Below are 23,058 nucleotides of genomic sequence, written 5' to 3' on the forward strand. Positions count from 1 at the left end.
TCTTACCCATAATGAGACAAACACTTAGAAGAACCAAACCTTTTAGATTTGCTAATAAATGTGAGATGATGTGGATACAATCTTGATTATATATTTTGACCAATTGGATCATCTTTTTCTACACCTCTACACGAATATCTTGTGAAGGCGTTTCTGAATAATCTTTCACCATTATTTCTAATAGGAATAGTTCTTCTATTTTTTCAAATTTTCTTATAGCATTTTCTTGTTGTAAATAATCAATTTTTTTTTTGATTGACCAGTATTCCACCAATTTGTAACCCAAGATTCTAAACTATTCTGTAATGAAATTGAAATTGCCCAAGGCAATACTATTAAACATGTAAGATATTGTAGAGAAGTGAATGTTTTATATTTGGCAACATCCAATTCGTGAATCACTAATGAGCTTGATTGACTCGTTAGCTCTGTCCAAAATCTGAACAAAGTACGAACGACAGAAACATCACTGTTTTCATCTCTATTCCAAAACCGTACGTGAAACTTTCACTTCATATGGCTTCTCAATGGTCATTAAGAAATAAATAACGGAATTAAAAAACACCAGAATATTCATAAATCGAACCAATGAGATTCCGTCTGCTACAAATAATAGGAGCTTTTGAACCTATCTCAACCTTCAATATTTTTTTGTGGGAGAAAGAAAATTGTGGAAAGGATTACTTCGTTCTGGATAGCCTTTTTTTTAAGTAGATAGAAAGATATTCTAGATCGGGGTTTTGGAGAAGTACTACTTGATCATCCCTACCAATGTCAAGTCCTTATTGTTATCCCATTTCTATGGAAATATCTCTAGTCTAGATATCAATTTTTTTTTTTTTTTTTTTTCACAAATCTTTTTTATATCTTGGTGTTTCTCACCATCTACCTTTGCTTGATTTTTGGTATATAGGATAGTAACTTCATACTTTTTTCCTTTCCCTCCCCGCTATTGGGCCCCAATGGCTAATATATGAACTGGGGTACACAGTTTTCACTGATTGTGCATGCTCTCACTCTTGTACATGGGGGATGGGACTTAATCATCTTACTGCAAGATTTGTAAATTGTTTGATCTCACCCATATGACTATCTTTTTTTTTGATCGGAATGAAGGAATCCCATTCACTTCTATTTTTCCATAGTGTTCCAATCTCAAAAAGATTTGGCAGCTGCTTGAAGTCCTTGTACTGCTTGAGGTCCTCGTACCTGCTTTGAGTGGTAAGCTCCTTCTGCAAACACAGATAGTCTTCTACAAATAAAGACTATGCATACATTAACATACAATACCGGTTTGAACAATTATCGGTTGAGAATAACTCATACAACAAATAAGTGTGTGTCCATCAATGACAATCACAACAAAAAATCATCAAAATACCAACAGTCTCAAGGGTAGAATTAAGCAACCTACTCTCCAATATGAATGAAGATATAATATAATTCATTTGGAAAACCAGTTGGATAACCTTCATTTTAAGGAAAAACAAGAAGAAGATGTTGCTCTTGTAGAGTACTATCCTCCTTGTAGACAAAAGAGGTCCAATTGCAGATGTAAAAATATTGTTGCTATCAGAGAAGAGAAGCCATTTCATCCAAAATTTCATGGAGTAGAAGACGAGGATGGACAAACCTTCTACATAGCACAATGCAGACCATGGAAACAAAAGAAAGGTATGTCATCATACCCATATCGTATAATCCTTCATTTCTTGGAGTTCAACAAAATGTTGCCAATTGGAATTTTCAGCCTTAGAATACAATGCAAAACCTCCAATGGCAGGGTCATGCATCAAATTGGATGCTCAGTAGGTCTCTTGGCCACCCCAATATCAATATCCAACTTATAATCAATGGTCCAGGGTCCCCAAGACCCATAGTATCAACCATGACATGTAAATCAATAGTGGCAACAATCTAATGCCAATTACTTGCAACAACATCACAATTCACCTTCAGAGCTTGTCTTAATGCCTAATGTACATCGTCAACAACCAACCATTATGCCAAGTTAGAACATGCTTGCCTCTGCTACACCAAGAGAACCTTAGTTTCCTACTCAACTTGCACTCAATCCTAACAATAAGCCTAATCAACAAGCTTACGTGAATGAGACAACTCAGTATCCAACCTATCCCGTTGAGATAGGTGATGCACATTTATAGTCAGGTTAGACTCTTCCCGACCCTACATCTCCATATATTATAAAAATTTACGATAAGGAGCCAATGATTAATGTCACTAACCAACCATTGGAGAAGCCACAAACACATGATGAATCACCTAGTAAGGACCCATGGTTTTTTGAGAGGCTAGCCACATAGAAATACCAACCTGAACTTGAATTTGACCTCATAGGATAATTGAAAAATGTGAGTATAAAAATACCCCTCCTACAAGCTATCAAGGATGTTCCCATTTACATTAAGGCTAATAGAGAATCATGTCTTAGATGAACAGGTAGGAAGAAACAAGACCCTAAAATAGAACATGTCACTGGGTAGTTGGCTAAGATCATGTTGGGAACTATGATAGTCCCCAAATATTCCAATGTAGGGAGCCTAGTTGTAGATGTAAGTATCAATGGGACCCTTATTAAAAATACACTAATAGATCTTGGGGCAGCCATCAACATCATGATTAAGCAAACAATGGATGAGTTGCAATTGGACAACATATGGCCAACACCAATAGTGGTGCAATTAGTAGATAGATCTACAATGAAAGTAGGAGTGATTGAATATTTATCGACAACTATAGACATGTGATATCTCATTGACTTTGTAGTTTTGCAACCTAAGGTCCATTTGGGAAGGCCTTGGTTGGCCACTACTGATGTCTTCATTGGTTTTTGGTCAGGTAACATGACAATCTCCACTAAGGATAAAACCAAGCAATCAGTAGTATACCCTCCAGCTCAACTTCTTGTAGTTTTGGAACAATATGTTTGGCCTACCCTAGAAGAAGTTTAACAATACTTACTACACACTCTAATGGTGATAGAGAGAAATCCTATGATGGAATCCTAGGATGAAGATGCTATATTTTCTATAATCATACAAAAATCCCATGGCCAGGATCCGCATCAAGAAGAATTTTATCATGCCTCACTTGTCTAGTTTATAGTTTTATGGCCAGTGAAGATTCAAAAAATTCATCTATGCGTCCCACTATTTTTTCCAAATGATTGTAGCATAAACATAACAAGTCTTGACATTGCCTTTGTCTTCGCAACAACAAGTTCAATAGAAATATTGCCCAGAAGGATGCTCAACATTTGTAATGAATTGACAACAACACAATTTGATAGCCATTTCCAGATGTTGCAAGCTCACACTTCAACGTTCACATGGATCTACCATGTTATGAGAGGCATTGATCCAAACCTTTGTATGCATAAGATATTTATTAATGAAGGTTGTAGACTAATGAGGCAACCACAAAGGTGGATGAATCCAACATTGAGATATTTTTAAGGATGAGTTACAAAAATTGCTTGATGTAGAATTCATCTATCCTATATCAAATAATCAGTGTGTTTCACCTTTAGTGATTGTGCCAAAGAAGGGAGGAAAGTGGTGAGTATGTGTTGACTACAAATAATTGAATGCTACCACACACAAGGACCATTTTTTACTTCATTTTATTGATTAGGTCTTGGACTAATTGGTTGGTAAGAGGTGCTTTTCTTTCCTGGATGGATTCATTGGTTACAATCAGATTAAAATTTCTCCTGAGGAACAAGATAAGCTAACCTTCACATCCCCCTAGGGGGCATATGCATATTCAATACTTCCATTTGGGCTATGTAATGCACCAACCACCTTTCAAAGAGCCGTTTTGAGCATTTTCTTTGATTTTTCTCATGATACAATGAAAATTTACATGGATGATTTCACAACCTATGGAAACAATTATGAGGAGGTACTAATTTTTTTAGAAAAGGTACTACAAACCATCATCTCTCTTTTAGCCATGAAAAGTGTTTTATGATGATGGAAGGAGTTGTATTAGCACATTTTGTCTTTGCCATTGTAACACAAGTTGACCCTACCAAGATTACAATTATCTGAGTGCTTCCAGTACCTCAAAAAAATGTTAGAATTTTCCTTGGACATGTAGGGTATTATAGATGATTCATCAAATATTTAAGGAAGATAGATTCATCACTTTACACTCTATTGATAAAGGATTTAGAATTTGACTAGATTCCAAGCTGCCAACAAGCATTTGAAGCACTCTATTTTTACCTCACAAAAGAACTAGTACTTAGAGGACCTAATTGGAACATACCTTTCCATATCCATATTGATGCATCTAATTTTACAATAGGAACATTATTGGGGCAAAGAGAAGGCAACCTTGAATATGCTATCTATTATGTTAGCAAGAATCTTCAAGGTGTAGAAGCTAACTATATAGTCACATAACAAAAAATACTTGTTGTTGTTTATGCTATTAATAAATTTAGGCACTACATTACTGGCTACTTTGTTCAAATGTTTCACACAAATCATGTGAATTTTCGGTACTTAATGAACAAACTAGTAGTTACAGGGAGGCTTGTCAGATGGTTACTCTTGTTGCAAGAGTTTGACATTACCATTATTGACAAACCAAGTAAAGCTAATGTTGTTATAGATTTTCTGTCTTGACTAACAAATACAATAGAGGAAGTGGTGGTGGATGATTCATTTCTTTATGAACATATTTTTTCTTTGTCAATTTATTCACCATGGTATGCAAATATTGCTAATTATCTAGCTGCTGGTTGGATACCCCCATATTTTTCTCCTCTAGAGAAGAAGTAATTAATACATTACAACTTACCCTACTCTTGGATAGATAGGTATTTTTTCTATGTAGGACTTGGTAATATAATGAGGAGATGTTTGAGGGAAGATGAGACATATGATATACTAAGGCCTTGTCACGATGACCCTTGTGGGGGGCATTTTGCAACAAAGAGGATTGCAATTAAGATACTTAACTCTAGATATTACTAACCTACTATACATAAGGATGCAGTCATTATACTGGGAGATGTGACTGTTGTCAAAGAATGGGCAGACTTACAAGGAGTGATTAAATTCCACTCTAGCCTTAGCTTTCATTGGCACCATTTGATAAATGGGGACTAGATTTTATTGGACCCATTGAACTAACATAAAATGGTAAATATTATATCTTAGTATGCCCTGATTACCTAACAAAGTGGATGGAATTCAAAGCCTTGAGGAATGCTAGAGATGTGAAAGTGGCTCAATTTTTAAATGAAGAAATATTTTGTAGATATTGAGTTCCTTAAGAGATACTAATTGATCAAGGTCCATAGTTTACATCCGAGTTAGTAGCACAATGAGACAAAAAATTAAGATAAGACATAAGAAGTCAATTCCTTACCACCCTCAATCAAATGGTCAAGTAGAAGTTACAAATAAGGAATTGAAAGTTATTTTGAACAAAACAGTGCAAGTTCATAGGAAAAATTGGGTAGCTAGATTACCTGAAGTAGTTTGGGCATATATAATTACATGGAAGACAACCACAGGGTTCACACCCTATGAGCTTGTCTACGGAACCAACATAGTACTTCATATTGAATTTGAATATAAAAAATTAAGAACAACTATGAATTTGGAGATGAATATTGACTAAGATCAAAAGGATAGGTTACATCAATTGAATGTATTGGATGAAATGTGTATGATGACACTTCAACACACTGAGCTTATCCAATGCTAAAGACATAAATGACATGAACATATTAAGACAAAGGACTTCAAGGAAGGAGATTGGGCTTTACTATATGATTCCAAATACATGGATAACAAGGGAAAACTTCAAACGCACTGGTTGGGCCCCTATGAGATTCAACACGTATTTCCTAATGGCACTGTTCAACTCACTACAATTGATCTAGCAAGATTTAATCTCATGGTCAATGGACACAGATTGAAGCTCTACAAGAAACCAATCGATTTTTTTTTTTTGGTTAACGCTCCATCAACAATTCATATCACCATCTTTATCGACTCCACTTTACTTTCCAACACCTTCCAATTCATCCACTGAATCCACTGAGTCCATTCCACCACCACCAATAACCGCAAAGGATTCTCCACCTTCTGCACATGAACCATTTGGTTCACCCACAACCACTACCTTTACACATTTTACTATCCTACAACCACATATGCACACTGCACATATATACTTCTATGTTAACACATGAACAAACAATTGAGACCTGATGTGATTCTTTCTAGTGGGACCTGACTCATTCGTCCAATTTGTGACTACACTTCTTTTTATGCACATCTCGTTTTTTCTTCAGTTACATGCAAGCATGCTAGACCAATCTTTACATGTAACTGCTCCATTATATACTACTGTATTTGACAATTTTGTTTCTCATGCATTCATATTTGCCACCAACTCCACATTCCAATTTGATTTCCCCATGTCAACACCTTATTGTTGTAATTGCTATCATATCCATCACATCATAATCACTTTAAATCTTTTTGCTTGCCATGCAAATCACTTTTGCACTTTTACTTCACCTGGTACAAGTACTTCAACATATTTGTGTTGTCACATCAAGTATAATACAACATAAAATAGCATTTATGACATATTTAGCAATTATTAAATTCCTTGATTCACATGATACATTCATATCAAATGGCATTATTATATATATTATTTATAATTCTTCCTGTCAATCATATCTACCTCCCTCATTTGAATTTGTGGACAAATTAATATTTAAGTTGGAGGAGGGGTATTGTGATGTTGTTATCATTACATTTTTATTTAGAAAGTGTTTTCTTGTCATATGTAGACACCTAAAATTGTCCTCTTTAATTAAATAAATATTTTTATTTATTTAATTATTTTATCCTAAGTCTTCTATTAATTAAATAAATTCTTATTTATTTAATTAATTCATTAATCCTCTTCTAAGCCTTTCCTCATTCAAATAAATACTTTTATTTATTTAAATTGTCCTTTTCTTAAATTATATAAATATTTTATTTATTTAATTGATCCCACTTCCTCTATTAATTAAATAAATCTTTATTTATTTAATCAATTCATTAGCCTTTTCTATCGATGACACATGTCACTCATCTCTCAATTCTTCTCTTACTTACCCCTTTTATCATTTTATTATTTCCTCTACCTATCCTTTAATCCTAGCCGACCATTTATCTTTACACCTCTTAATCTTATCCCTCCATTTCTTACATTGTCTTCTATACAAGAGGATACTCCTATTCATTATCAACCTTGATTAGTATACTAATGATACAATCAATCCTTCTTGCGATCAAGCTATCAACCACATTTTCGTTCTTTGTTGAGCTCTTGTGCACACATAAAATTTGAGAGCAAATATATCAAACAAGATCAATGGAGATAGGAAGAGATGAAGATTGAAACACTACTAGACATGTGAATGGTATATTTGGTTATTTGGTTTATTTGCATGGTCATAGGTATCTTCATTTGTGTATGGTGGCTCACTTTCATTGTTAGGATAGGGTTTTTATGGTTGGATCCTTGTTAGTCTTTCAATATTGTTGTTTTCATTCATCCATTTTCACCATATACATTTTGGCACGCCTGATGGGACCCTTGTCCCTTTATTTTAATACATTGTTTGTAGATTTTATATTTTTAAAAGTTGAAGGTTCGATAATGCGATGATTCTATGTTTTTCTGTGTCTGCGACAGATCTGATCGCGTCTGCGATAGATCTGATCGTGTCTGCATGCAGTTTTCGTGTCTGCGACTGTTAATTTTACGTTTATGATTTTCTGATGGTTTTGCACATCTGCCACCCTAAAATAACGTCTATGCAGCATATTATCACGTTTTTGTCTTAAAATCATGTCTCTGTTGCATATAGTTGTGTTTTTGTTTTTTGCAAGGTTTTGGCTCAATTTTGCAATTGCAAGTTTTTAGAATCACGTCTGTGAGCTGTTTTGTCACGTTTGTGTCCAGATCTTGCATTTGTGTAGGTTTATGTCACGTCTACATTTTTTTGTTTGTTTTGCAGGTCTCAGATCTAGAAATTGTGTTTGTGTTTTATCATTCCATGTCTCTGATTTGTCACTGCGTTTGTGTCTGGTATAGCTGCGTCTATGTTTTTCAGTTTTCCATTTTTGCTTTTGTTTAGGGTTTTCAGATTTGGATTTTAGGGCTAACGTCTTTTGATCTAATTAATGAAGTGGTGCAACTGTTCAAATGAAAAAAAAACATCTTGTCGAAGGCCCCTATTTCACAGAGTCTTTTGGGATCTAAAATTTACCTAACTTGTGTGCTTGCAGGAGGAGTATTATTTCAAACTACTAACAAGTTTGGTGTAGGACCTTTGGAAAATATTTGATTTTAAAATTGCTTGCTTTGTCTTCTTTAGTTTAGAAAACACTCTAATTGGTGCTATAAAATTAACAAGTGTCTTTTGTGTCTTGAGTAATAGGCTCTTTTTGTGTTTCCTTTTAGAGGGCCTGCCTTCCGAGTAGCCCATAAGGCCAAGTGAGAGGGAACAACCCAAGTGGTAACGAGCTAAAGACAAGCTCTTCCAAGCCACTATAAATAAAAGTTTTTGTGATGAAAGTTGCAAGCAACATGTGTTACATGATTCTATAATGATGTTATGACTCCCCATAAACCCTATAGAGCACAACCTCTATAGCCTGGGAGACCTTCCATTTAATGGAGCGTAACACGTTGCTGATTATAGCCACCCAAACTGATGCCCATACTAGACACCATTTTGTGTTAGAAGCCAAAAACCTTCTAGTTGTTGGCACAGGAGGTCGGACCTCTGAAGCGACTCACATTCTTACGGTTCTTAGTAGAGATACAAAGTTCACCACGAGGAGTTTTCATGGGGACTGGTGCTTGGCTACCCCGGAGAATTGAGTGCCGAGGTTGGAGCAAGTGGGGTCAAGCATCTAAGTTTTTGCTCTGAATTGCATAGCCTCGGGGTAACCCCCCAAGTGAGATTCAACAACTATTGTCCTAGCCAACCTTAGGATTTGTGCTTGCATGATCAAAACACTCAAACATTTTCAAGAAAAATAAAGAAACATTGTGTTTACCGTGTTTTCAAGTGTATGCAAAAACATTTCTCATCACATTTCACATTTGGAAACATTTTTGATCCTTTGGACAAAACACCTTCAAACATTGAGTCTTCACTGTTATTGTGTCCTCATGCCACAAAAAGAGTCAAAACATTGAGTTTGGTCACATTAAACAACTTCAAAATCAGACAGAATTGCACAAAGTATTAGAAACTGCGTCTGTGACTGTTAAAACCGTGTCTGTGTCCAGAAACTGTCTGTGTAGTATATTATCGCGTCTATGTCCTACAACATAATCATCAACAAGAACCTGTCACATTTTATGAAATTATGTCTCTATTAGTCAAAACCACGTCTGTGTTCAGAAATCATGTCTATGCAGGGCAGAACCGTGTCTTTGACTTTCAGGTTAAAATTGTCATTATCATCATAAAACTGCATTTGTGTTGATTGAAACTATGTTTGTGATCATAAGTCATGTTTGGGTTAGATAAAACTGCATCTGTGTTCACATTTGAAAGATTACAGAAAAAACTCTTGAGAACAAAAGAGACTTAAGTTTTCAGATCTAAAGAGATTCTAAGGCTGCTTCCTATAGGGCTTCATTATTCAGTCAACCTATCTTGGCAACACAAATTCCATCATTTTCCTTCATTGGCATTTCCTTCATACATATTTTCCAAATTTGAGTCAAAATCTTAGCTTTCTTGTCCTCATCAAACTTTACAAACATACTAAAACACAACTCTAGGTGATACCCACTTCAAGATCTATCATCTTAGGGTCTGATTTGGTCTTCTTGAGTCAAGGTCAACTTACCTCATCAAAAGATCCTTCATCTCTTTGGAAGCCACACCTTACTCTCAAACATACATACTTTGCTCTTACATGCTTGGACATTGCAAGTTTACCCTAGATTCATCTACACTTCATACACATCTTGGTCTTCCATAAACTTTACATCTTCATCTTATCCTTTCATTTTTGTCAAGACTCTAGTCCATGGTTGCAACCCATTCCCAAAGGTTTAGAAAAGAAACCGAGGAAGCTTTAAGGTTTTTAAACATGAGTACTTATGAGTTTGATGGAGACGAATTTTACAATCCATTTGACAATCGCAGTAATATACCAGACCATGACAATGCCAACAATGAGAACACCAATGGAAATGATAATGACAATGACAATGCATCTGTGGATTCTGCAGAAGTTGAGGAAACTGTCATGGATCCCCATTTTAATAAATTGGTTCAAGAAATCATGAAGATGGATAGATAATATTTCCTATAAGTCATGACGCAAAGTGGAACAAGATTACCCTGTGGTTTTGATATGTCACAAATTTTGGAGGATGATACAAACCAAATAAATCTTGAGTTAAGACAAGGCAAAGGAGACCTAATTATGGTGGTAATAGGAGAGAGTGTCTCGTGCTTGAGTCACCTTCCTCTCTATTTAAAAAACCTTAAATTCCAAACACCTACACTCATTCTCATGCCAGTTATGATAGAACCTCCCATGAACAACCTTGTAGTCGTCCTTTCCTATGGAGAAGAACTACCACCATGCATGACCATGATGATATCCAAGATCATACCAATGCATACAATTACACTAAAGCGAATATTCAAAATCATGACACAAGGAAACCCCGTATTAGATTTGGGGGCAATACTCAAGATCACTCTTATGATACCTCCTATCCTCATGGTCATGATATGTATCGACCTAGACCTAGTGCTCCTCACTACAATACCATACCATATGGTCGATATGTAAGCTATAACTATGTCCCTCCTCCATATGAAGACATCTATGATCAATACCATCCATATATGCATTATATCCCTCTTCCTCCACCTGTTGGCTCAGGCATGGGACTAACTCAAAGAGAAAAGACACCACCCAAGAATGACTTGCAACAACAGATCAAGGATTTACAAAAGCAAATGGCGGACATGAATACACGAAAGCAACAATACACAATGAAGGATATATGTCCTTACCAATTTGATAGAAGCATTCCAATGCCTCTATTCCTTGCATATTTTGTGACACCAAAATTTGATAAGTACAAAGGTAAAGGGGATCCTAAGACATAGATAAGACAGTTTTTCACAACTTGCATTGAGGTAGCAGGAGAAGAAACATACTTGATGATATTGTTACCACAAAGCTTAGGTTAACAAGCAATGGAATGCTTCTCCCAACTTCCACCTAGATTAAATCATGGAGTGGCCTAGAAGAGGCTTTCATACAACACTTCTCATATAACATTTAAACAAATGTGCAGTAGCCATCTTGTGTAATACTAGGTAGAAACATGGAGAATCTTTTGCTTCATTTTTACAGTGATGGAGAGGTCTTGCTAGTCGATGCTCTTGTGATATCCCACAAAAAAAAATGGTAGAAATGTTCACTCAAAACGTCAACAAGGATATTGGATATGAGCTAAGAAAAGCTTGTTTATCTACCTTCAAAGAGGTCATTGAGAAAGGATTGGCGACAAAAAAAGTCCTTATTGAACAAGGTGTCATCAATATATTCAAAGAAAATAAAGAGGAATCAAATGGGAAAAACAAACCCCATTTTTGGAACAAGAATAAGAACACAACCAATGATGTGGTAGTAGATGCAAATATTGTGAAACCTAAGATGACTTTCCCCAGTGCAAGCTCAACTAATACGAACAATAAAGTGAACAATCAAAGGCAATCAAAACCTCGAAGGAAATACACTCCATTGGGACAACCGATTGAAACAACATTTAGGAAGTTAGTGGAAAAAAAGCTCATAACACTACTAGATAATCCACCATATGAGCCAAAAGTAAAACCAAATTGGTGGAATGATGATGAATATTGTGAATATCGCAAGAGCAAAGGGCATTTAACTAACAATTGTCACAGATTGAAGAATATCATACATGATCTCATTGAAAAAGGCGACATAGAAGTTGATGGTCACACCTCCAATGAAAAGAATGCGATGTTTAAGGAGCCATTTCCTAAACATGACAAGGGAAAATAAAAAACTATAGATAATCAAGCTAATTATACCAAGATGCCTTATGACTATGATTCTACTATAAATCACATTTCGATGGATAATCATGTCTCTACCATTATCATAAAGGACAAAACTCCCAAGGTTCTACCGAAAGGAGTAAGGTTGTTTTAAAAGGCATTGGACCATCTTCCTCATCTTCTAAAGATGAAACCTTAGAATGTAATGTCACAACCTGTCGAGGTAAAGTCACCTTGCAAGGCATTCCATCCAAGACCACAACCTCTTCATCCACAAAGAATGAGTATGACCTTGTAGATCAGTTAGGAAATACACCTACCCTCATTTCCATCCTTGAGCTTTTACGCATATCCCCCACACATAAGGACATCCTTGATAAGAGTTTGAGAGAGACATCCCTACCCACTGATCTGAACATGAAGCAGTTTCAAGCCATGGTGGGATATCTTTCCATTTCGCATAGCCTCACGTTCATAGAAGCCGATGACACATCCATCACCTATCCTCATAATGCACCTCTACATATTGAAGCCTTTATCTATAAAACCGAATCAAACAAGTCCTGATAGATGGAGGAGAAGGTCTGAACATTTATACATTGAACACTATTAAATAATTGAGATATTTTGAAAAGGCTGTAAATTCTACACATGCTGTCACCATAAAAGCATATGATGACGAAGAGCACTCATCCAAGGGAACATTCACCTTACCTCTTAGAGTTGTGACAATGACGAAGGATGTGGTATGTCAAGTCCTTGATTTAGAGCTCACATATAATATACTCTTGGGACATCCATGGATTCACAAAATGAGAGATGCTCCTTCTACATATCATCAATGTATTAAGTTCCCACACAATAGAGTTGAAGTGATCATTAATGGCAATCCAAATTTGTTCATATATTGCAACAACCTGTGATCAAAATTGGAAACAATAATACCAATCAATAGAGAGGCAACTCCATCATCCACATATATTGATCCCGAGTCACTAAAACCCTCAACATCAAAACAAGGTGAGCTTAAAGGGAAATATCAAGATAAAGGCATGGGCGAGTACACTCTAAATCAAACTATGTACCTAAGACAAGTAATGGATTCTCCAAAATAATATGGATGACCACATCCTTCTAAAAGGGTATCTATCATTATAATAAAATGGGATCCTACTATATTCCAAAAGGGGTGAGATGGATATTGGCAAAATGAGATTGATCTACACAAATTTAAACAACAAATCTGCCAAACCCCAGACTAAATTTCAATTTGAAACTTAATCAGGAAATCTTCAATGGAGTTTAAACAAAAATTCCTCAAGAACAACCAAACCCCTAAAATTTGTTCTATTTTGTTTTAAACCAATTTATACAAACAAAAATGTCATTTGGAGGTTTGGAAAGGAAGCAAGGAGGGTTTTAGATTCAGAAATTCAAACTACAACTCCTTCATTTCCCAAATACATAAGATTTCTAATATGTACAACCAGATTTCTACCAAAAACACCAAAACAATTTCTTTAAAACAAAGAAGCCAATGAAATAAACCAGAGGCCTACCTGGTTCAGCAATCCTCGCAAGATTGAAGGAGAGCCCATCCCGCAAGCTCCAAAATTCCACTCTCCCAAAAATATTTTTCCCAAAATCTTTTTCAAAAATAATCCTCCCCACAAAATATTTTCAAACCCTAGGTTAAATGCCAAGTTTTTGACCAAAAATCTCCTTTCCAAAATAAAAAATACTGTTACACAATTTATTTCTAATTTCGAAAAATCAAAATGTCTCTTCCTCATTTAATTTCTAATTTTCCAAATTAACACAACTTAACATTTAAATTTCAAAAATATTATGAGGGCAATATATATTTTTATTTAAAATAAAATCCCCAAATTAATCTTTCACACTTTATGAAATATATATTAACTTGCTTTTCTAATTAAAATGATTTTCTTTAAATAATTAAAATCAACCTTTCTATTTTTTTTTAAAGGCAAAGAGATTAAATTAATTCTATTTCAAATTAATTTAAATCTTTCCTTTCCAAAAGCATAACTAAATAAATCAATCCATTAAAATTTACCATTTAATTTAAGCTAGCTACCAATTTGCATTGATCAATTCTAAATAACGAATAATCTCATAAAGGGAACCGATTTAATTTAGTCCCTTAATTTTTAATGCATAAACACAACTTAATAAAATAAAATAAAAAGGACTAATTACTCAATTTAACCACACACACAAAACACGCAATCCAAGAAGGCCAAACAAATAGACGACCTACATACCCAACCAAAGGAATACTGACAGACGACTGACAATGCTCACTTGAGCACGACTAAGGTCAAACGAGGGTTTTATGACCACCTAATCTAAAGTCTAAGGACCAAAGAGTTACACTCAAACCTGCAAATCCAGGTGGAGACGAACCTCGTACCCATGCGGTACTGTACCTGAAGTCACCTGCAACCAAGAGTCATACATGCATACTATATATACTTAATGAAAGTGTTAGCCCGAGATTAATAACACGAAATAGGAAAAATAATAAACTTGCATACGAACTGGTGCGAAAACAACATTAACATCTATGCACTAAAATCAAAACACATGACTATAACACTATAATATGATAAACTAACCAAAGTCAAACCAAGATTAGAAATTGATTAGGGTAGGGGTACTACATGTTTTCTATGTTGTCTTTATTGTTCTTGTTTACTGCATTAATTTTTATTTACCGGTACACTGTTTTGGAATGCAAAATACTTAATAAGGTTAAATATTCAGTTAACCGTTTAGATACTGATTAACCCCCCTCTCAGTATCTTTGGGACTATCATTAATCCTAACATATAGCTCAACCTAGACTAAATAGGTATCAAATAAATGCAAGTTAAGGGTAGATGACTTATAAACTAAACTTCCTCTAAAAGTAGTAAATTTGATGTCAATTCTTGCACAAATTTTTGCATATGCCAATGACAAAAAAAGTGGTTAATTTACCATAGCAAATGCAATAGCTAGCCATGTTAGAATTATCTTTGAAAATGTCACATTTCTTAAATTTTGTTGCAAGTCCATAAATTCTTCAAATTGGAACCTTGAATTTTTTTAAGTCGAAACTCTCTTCCCAAGTGCGCATACATGTAAAATTTTGCAAAAAAAACAAAGTATACTAAGACCTAATACCAATGAATTATTCACAAAATTATTCTTAGACTAAGATACAAAAACCAAATAGGCATAATATTGATGTTCTAATCATAAATAAGATGAGTACATTTATTGGAATGTAATGAAAGAAGAGGTGAATAGTTCAACGAATATGTAGTAAAAATCCCAAAAATTTAAAAGTGGAATTGTAAATATCAAGCTACATTAATTGGAGCACTAGAGGAAAACTACCAAAATAATGATTATTGAGTTAGATAAAACCCCACCATAATTTTCAAAGTAGTTGAGAGTCTGAAGGTTTGAATTTTGTTTTATCCAATTTAGACACTAGAAAGTAATTTTTTAAAAGTTTAGTTGTACATATTTCATGTTTTTATGAACATCTTAGTTTTTTCAGCATCTTGGTGTGAAATTGAGTGTTGTATTTAAGGGTGGTGATGGTGTAAATTTAATTTAATTTTATTAGTTTATCATATATTTCCTACAACTGAATTGACTTTCTTAGACCAATAAAACTAAGTCATAAGACAAGAGGTGTTTTCTTCTTCAATGGGAGTTGCTTTTTCCTCTTTCAAGTATTATTCAATACATTAATTTTTTGACTATATTTTTCATGTTCTTTATTGGATTTACATATATTTTCTTGTCAAAGGTTTTTTGGTTTAATAGTTCTTGGATATTTGGAATATTTCATTATTTCTACATAGTATTAGAGTCAAATTTGTTCAAACTATCCTTTTTTGTGAGCTTTCTATTTTTGGTTTTGTTCTTTCATGGATCTTATTTGAGGGAGGTTCAATTGTAGATCTTAAGATACATTAATTGGTGTTGGCATTATAACAAACAATAAGAGATTGTTGGCATTTCAATTAGGATATTGAGAAGGTTGTTGATAATTATGGATATAACTAATTAAGAATGTCTACTATCTTCACAATATTATTTTGTCATTGATGTCAAGAAATTGATTTTCTGATTTAGTATGATGTTGCCATATTTTAAGAAGTATGTTTTGAAGAGAATTAAGATGTCGGTAAAAGACATAGAAATAATGTGATGAATAAGGGGAGGAATAAGTTATTCAATGGGCAACTATTACCGAGTTAGACAATGATGAGATCATGTTGTTTAGATTGTTTTGATATCCTACATATGCTATTGTTTGTAAGGTTAATACTATACTATGTTATCGAGCAAGGAACCTAGTCGGTAAACCCTAAGGTTATCGCTATCGGTTAATGAAGGCGGAATGTCTATCGAGTGAAGTTTAGTATTTACCGAGTTGCAACCGAGTAATAACAGAATGCATTGGATGTATACATGCGTTATTTAATGATGGAAGCTAATGAGCTGGTTATGATTAAATGATTGATACAACGTGTATGAAGTTTGTTAAGGATCTATGGCAATGGAAGATCGATAGGAAGATCTACAACTCAGATTGAACCGCAATACCCTAGCACAAGTTCCAAGAAATGTATGCAAGTTCCAAGGCAAGGTAAAACGTTTTCAGATCGAAGGATACATTGAACCTGGTCAAGTTTGAAGATCTGATGGCTAAGATTGATCATGGGAAATGTGATCAAGGAGATTAAATGGTTAGCAAATTGGTTATAAATAAGGTACTGTTGATAAACAATGTATGCGGGAAAATGTAAGCACATGGATGATACATAGTGATTACCGAGCACAGAAGCTTGAAGACCTGTTTGAATAAAAGAGTAAGGAGCCCAACAGAGGGACAAGATAAGTCCTATGACTAGATTGTATTGAACAAATAAGAATCCGCTTTAGCATTTTAGATGCAAAGTTGCAGACATACTCATTACTGTTGTTTATTTGTAAGTGACAAAAAATTTCTTAACCGAGTAGACTTAACAGTCTTATTTGTAAATCCTCTAGCAAGGTGACATTCTGATTGAGTGTTTGAAACCCTTTAACAAGGTCACTTCTAACAAAGTGAAGATCCTAATAGATCTAAGGGAAATCCCTTAACTGGGTCACATCTAGCAATGTGTTTGTAATCTTTAACAGGATTTGCTTTTAATCGAGCATACTCTAGAAGAGTATATTTCTTAGTGGGTCCGAAATCCCACAATGGTTTTTCCCTATTTGGGTTTCCACGTTAAATCTGGTGTTGAATGTGTTGTGATGTTATCTATTTATAAGTTTGCATGTTTTACAGTTTTGGTTACATATATCTGTTAAAGCTACCGAGGTTGAATATGTTGATTTCATGGAGATTTAAGTTTGTATGATTCACCCCCCTCTCTCATATTGTTAGCTTGGCATCTGTACTTAACAATTAGTATCAAAACTATCAATTGGAGCATTAGAGATCAACTATCAAGTAATGATTAATCGGTTATATCATAGCCCATCATAATTTTCAAAGTAGCTAGGAAACTAAGGCTTGAATTTTATTTCATCCAATTTAGACACTCAAAAGTCATTATTTTTTTTGTTTCCAGTTGCATATATTTTGTGGTTTTTGTGAATATATTAGTTTTTTGAGAATTTTAGTGCAAAATAGAGTGCACATTATTTCACCCATCTATGCTACATTCAAGTAGGGTGCTGGTGTAAGTTTTATTTTATTTCATTAGTTTATTAGGCATTTTCTACACCTAATTTGGCTTGCTCGGACTAGTGAAAATATGAGTCATGAGATGAGAGGTGTCTTGTTCTTCCATGGGAATTACTTTTTCCTCTTTTAACATGTTGGAGCTATATAATCTATTTGTTGAACTATTCACCTCCTCTTCCCTTGCATTCCTATAAATGCACTCATCTTATTTGATTCATGGAAAAACAATATTATACCTATTTGGTTTTTGTATCTTAGCCTTAGAAGTTTTATGACAAATTCATGGACATTAGGTCTTAGTATGCTTTTCTTTTCACAAAATCTTACATATATACACACTTGGGAAGAGATTTTTTACTATAAAAACTTCAAGGTTCTAGTTGGAACCTATTATTTATTGATCCCTAACAAGATTTAAGAAAGATATAAATTTTAAAAAATAATGCTTACATGGATAGCTATAGAATTTTTATGGTAATTTAATCACTTTTTTTATTATTATTGACATATGTAAGAATTTCTGCATGAATTGGCAATAAATTTATTACTTTTAGAGGAAGAAGTTGCTACTATATTTTATTTTCCTCGCATTTAGCTTATAGGTCATGTGCCCTTAGCTTATGCATTTAAAAAAAAAGGATGAAAAATAATGGAGGTATGAAGGATGAAAATGTAAATCTGAATAAAAGGAAAAAATGCAACTCAATATCGAAGTTCACACTCACACACTGAATAAGCCTAAAATCTATGCATAAAATCAAATTAAACAATAATACAATATAAAAGACCTTAGATTGCTCCATTGTTTCTTGATATTTATTTGAATTCTTGAAATGTGGGTCTCTTTTCAAAGTAGCATAACCATGATAGCTCAATGATGGTAGGATAGCTTGATACTTGATATTTATTTGTATCTTATTTATCACAAAAACCACTTATTATGGAAAGTTCCTAGATGTAAAATTACTTTTCACAATTAATTTGTAACTCAAAATTTTATTAGATTAGAGTTAAAGAACAAGATAAGAATAAGATTGATTTAAAATTTCCTTTTGAATATTTTTAGTGGAATGCCATACCTTTTGGTCTTACAAATGCTTTTGCATAATTTTGAAGTATAAATGAATAAAATTTTACAAGGTCTACTAAATTTTTGTGCACATATATAGATGATATCTTGATTTTTTAATAAATTTTTTGAAGAACATCTATCTCATATTAAAAATCCCTTTGATGTAATACCCGCCAAAATACCCTAGAGAAAATAACTAAACTCGCTAAACAAATGGAGATAAAAAAAAATTAAAACATTTACCAAGGTATCATATAGATCTACCATTACTCATATGTATCAATCATAATATATCATGATTGCACAAACAACTTAAATATAACCATAATCATAGCCACATATATCGCAAGCGGAAATAACATCATAATCATTTTCATCTCAAATATACATACATACATTTACTCTCTCTCCCTAGGGTATTCCAACATCACTACTCACTAGCAACAACACATAACACATCCACATCATCAATTAATTAACATTCATTTCCTTTAAGTTCTACTTAAATACTTTCTTCCTACCATGAGATTATGAGTTATCAAATGCCTATCTACATAACCCCATTAACTTTCTAAGTTCATTTTAAAATATAAAACCGAATGTTCCTAATTCCCATATCTTTCATTATTCATGTATCACATCATGAATCTATATATAACTCCTCCTACAAATGGAACTAGAATGTTTCCTTAATAATTAACCATTACACGTATCATCAAGTTACTATCTACAAACATATGCAATATTATAACATCAATTACTAATCCTCTTTCCATTTAAAATATCATGCCACTAGACCAATTCAAGAACCATATAATACCACAAGTATGCACATAATCTAATTATTCAATTTCCTACTCCAACGTAAGATCTCACTCTTTACATAATGAACATTCTTATAACATGAACCATATGATGAATACATCATCTTATTCAATTACAAGATCACAATCTCTACATCATCATGTCCTATTACATAAGAAAACATGGCATAAGAATACATAATCTCTCTTACATTTACAATGCCATCATGATACAATATACTATCTCAAAACCTAGAAATAAACTCCGCATAATGATGTATCCTAGAGTCCATACAAATCTACAACTACTCATTCATTTCCATATTCTGAAGTTAACTAACATTAAGGGTTAACATTTTTTTCAAATCAAGGCATTCATGATCATGAACATATCCACTACCATCCACAAGATATACGCAAGATAATTCTATTTATATCACTTAATCATTTAATTTCCTTCTAATCGAGAATTACATACACATTGAATTTCCATTTAAAATAAATCTCATCCAATACATCTCATTTTGAAATCAACCCACTACAAGCCGTAATAGATATGTTAACAAGATACTAATCACATAGTCTTCTTTACTATTACATCTTTCTTGACATACGAAACACATGATATCAATTCCTACTACATAGATTATGCTCCAAATATCCATCCACATGACGAGGTAATATAAATCCATGTCCATGCAGGCAAACATCCAATGAAGAACGTCCCAATGGAAGAAGGCAGCAAACCACCCGACCATGTGGAACCAAATAGGAACCATCCCCCATACTAGGAGATGACATGGGGTTCCAACTCACTCTCAAGACCTAGGATGGCACCTAACAACCAAGGGACCCAAAAAGGCATCCACAAGATAAAAAACAAAAACAATGAATGAAACGCATCACAAGGCTAATCACAAATCAATAAACTCCCAGAGACAGAATCAACAATCAAGGCATAAGGATAATGGAAACATGTAGGGAAGAGTGTCATCACATGCTAGCCTCATGTAGAATATTCCTCAATCTTGGATCCAAACAAGAGAGGTCGATTTACTGCTCCAAGGGTCTTCCCAACCATAGATCCCAAAACCATCTCCCTAGGACCCACCATTGGGGCATACATCTCAAATTCACTATCTTGATTAAGTGAATCCTAACTACCCAACCCATTAATCAATTTATCAAGGTTATCACTTGCAATTAAAAAGGAAAACTCTTCATGTGGTCCAATGATAGGTCTAGACCCTAAGCATCCTCTCTAGGAACCTCTTAGAAGCCTATTGTTCACGACCTCGGTCCTACACATGCAAGAACCCACTCTCCCTAACCATTGACCAATACCTTAGGGTATAACATAAACAAAATAACATCACATCAATAGCATGCAGGTTCTCTAAAGACATAAACATAGTCTTAGCATGACAAATACAAACTAAAGCATAACATGAATCATATACCTAAATACAAGCAAGAGCGTTCACCAAATCAATACAACAATGCACCATGTAAAATAAATGAGATCAATAGATAATACAAAAGTAGTATCTATTGGAACCCAATAACACTGAGAGAGCGGGGGGGGTGAATCAATGTTATACCAGAAAGATAGATTTTAGCCTTATTAAAACATGCATACACCAACCGGTATACCGGTACATACAAAATTGAAAGAAGTAAAGCAACCAATAAGCCAGTCACATAAATGAGAACCATAACAAATTTAATTATACGTGGAAAAACTCGAAGAGGAAAAACCACGGTGGGATTTGTGACCCACAATATCAATCCACTGGCTATATGAAGAGATATTACAACATGTAAGGGGCCTGCACTTGCAAGAAGGCTTATAGCCTAGAGCACACTGCTCAATCACAAAAGGAACCTCATTGACTACATATAAATCCAGACTTCAATCTGGAGAAGTGTGTGAATTGCTAAGATAGCATCTTCTATGCCAGAATACAGTTATGGTTAAGCTCTGTTCGTTTCGGTTTGAAACCCTAAACCCTTTACCAGAATAACCCATACATAAATATCCTCACATACATGATCTCTCTGATACATTTCACATCTCCTTCCTAATATATATTCGCATTGTATCATATCCCAACACTATATATAAAAATGATCTAATCCAACTGACCTATATACCCTATACAACTTATCATGCCTTATGTCGGCTTGCAAAGATAATTACAATATCAAATTATATGTCGGATAGATAACATAGATACATGAATATCAAAATCAATTGTCGATACCAAATCCAAGAGATGTCGACCTCCAATACCGATAACCATATTCTAAACCATGTCGGCCTGCATTGTCGGTAACCAAAGAAATCCTTCTATCCTGCCGGTGAAGTGCTTGTTAGTACACAACTAAACCAAAATATGAAGTCAGAACAAGATACCATGTTGCCATCAATGACAACATAGTGAAACCAACCAATTGAGTGTCAATTGCCAACAATCTCCCCCTTTGGCATTGATGGCAACACTCATGTGAAAAATGGTCAAGGTTTCATCTGTCGGTTTCATCTTGCCTACTCCCCCTGAGCTGAATATTCATCAATGAAAAAGTACTCCATATTACCATATCTCCCCCTAATGAATACAACTCCCTTTTTTTTCTTTTTCACATCTATATCATTCCCCTTTGACATCAATTCCATAAAAAATTCTAAAAAGAATGTCAAAGATCCAAAAGTGTACAATGAATATCCAGAAATACCTTACTGGAGCTTAACAAATTTGAAAATTTCCGGATAAGCCTTCTCTAATAGCTCAAGATAAGTATCCCTACCAGATTTGAAAGTGCCGGAAATAGATACAAGTCCATTTAGTAAATGAGCAAATGACTCTTTCTCACTCAACTCTATCGGTGTGGGATTTCCAACCATATCCATGCATTCCTTCTTATGTACACTGAGTGAATCCAATCGGGGACTCACCAAGCCTCTAAGACTTCTGGCTCTTCTTATGATTTTTTATTTTTCTTTCTCAAGAACAGAAATTTGGCTTCCAAAACCAAAAATTGACCATCAATCGATGTAGTCAATGAATTCAATCCATCAAAAGAATTAACTATACTTGCAATTTTCTCTTGAAATTCCTTAATCTTTTTATCCACATTAACTATAAGTACATCTGTGTTACAACATACCCTATAAATATTTGTACACTACTTCAAAGAATTGTCTATTAATTTCAACTTTTAATCAATCTTCTTCCTTCTTGCAGTACCGGATGGATCTGAAGGTGTTACTTTTGGTGCTTGCTTCTGTGTC

Source organism: Cryptomeria japonica, chromosome 8 (genome assembly GCF_030272615.1).
Source record: "Cryptomeria japonica chromosome 8, Sugi_1.0, whole genome shotgun sequence".
NCBI lineage: Eukaryota > Viridiplantae > Streptophyta > Pinopsida > Cupressales > Cupressaceae > Cryptomeria > Cryptomeria japonica.